Raw genomic sequence first — 1,168 nt, 5'->3', positions numbered from 1 at the left:
GAATGCATAAGCTGCGGAAGAGAACCGCCTTCCATAAATAGACGACGCCACTCGGTTTTCTCAATCAATGCTTCACCCGGTTATTATAGTCATCCATTCCTCCATGCAAAGAGAATTAAGACATCACTTCTTGAAAAAGGCAAGCAATAATGACGAGTATCAGCCACCGACCGAGCATCTATTTTTCCCAGAAGCATCCACTTCCTCATACAGATTAAACCGATCTTTACTCTACTCTGGAGTGCTGGGCTTTGTGTGACAGTTACCTACATTCTCGCTCAACTGTTTTCTTTAATTCTCATCGCTCACAAGGTCCCTGTACCCCACTGTGAACCTGGTCCCTGCTTTTCAAAATGCGATTGCAAAACTCCCGGTTGTGCCGCTCTATTCTGACGCCACGTGTCAGCACGAGAAACAAAAAGACGACGAAAGTCCCTTTCCAAGGAAGGCCTATCGGCCTAAATATACATATATATTAAAAAATCGAATCTTTGTGTAAAATAATCCTAAACCGAAATGAATTCCGTATAATCTTATTTTCCCTTAAACCAAACAACTTAAAGCTTTTAAGCTGACTCCTAAATCGAAATAGGTAGGATTAGCTTTTAGGGCAATATGAATTGGGGGTTTAGGGTTTCAAGAATGTGCGGAGAGCTTCCTTCTGCGGAACGCGTTTTCCTACAAATGCTGAGCGATATCGGTACAGGGTTAGACGATAGTGCTATATGCTGATGATAATTTTAGTAGGTGAGTAATACCAGCTTCTGTTCGTGAGAATCCATGCTTGTTACAGCAGATTGTCGCCTTGCTTATATTTCAACGGCTTTGTTGTTCGAAGTGCTCTGTGGAGGAAGGGCTTTCTGGTTTGTGTTATGCGCATCGAGGTACACCTCCACAAAGAAATACGTGTGTGAGAGGTTCAAAATCGAAGCGCAAATTAACTCTTGAGGGCTTGTCAGGCTTCCTGCAAACCAATTTATTTGCTTGGAGTTTGGATTTGCTTTCTACATTTTAGGGCACAAAGTAGTACTAATATTTCCCCTTGTATGTAGTCCCTTTTTAAATATTTGTGCTGCAATAAGAGAAAAACACTCTGTAATGGAGATGGTATGAACCTTTGCGTATTAATTCTTGAGGGCTTGTCAGGCTTCCTGCAAACCAATTTATT

This window comes from Pinus tabuliformis, chromosome 2_2, assembly GCF_031772625.1.
Source record: "Pinus tabuliformis cultivar Carrire ecotype Pingquan chromosome 2_2, CPIR1, whole genome shotgun sequence".
In the NCBI taxonomy this organism is placed as follows: Eukaryota; Viridiplantae; Streptophyta; class Pinopsida; order Pinales; family Pinaceae; genus Pinus; species Pinus tabuliformis.
The sequence above is the reverse complement of the archived record's forward strand: the minus strand, read 5'-3'. Positions refer to the sequence as shown.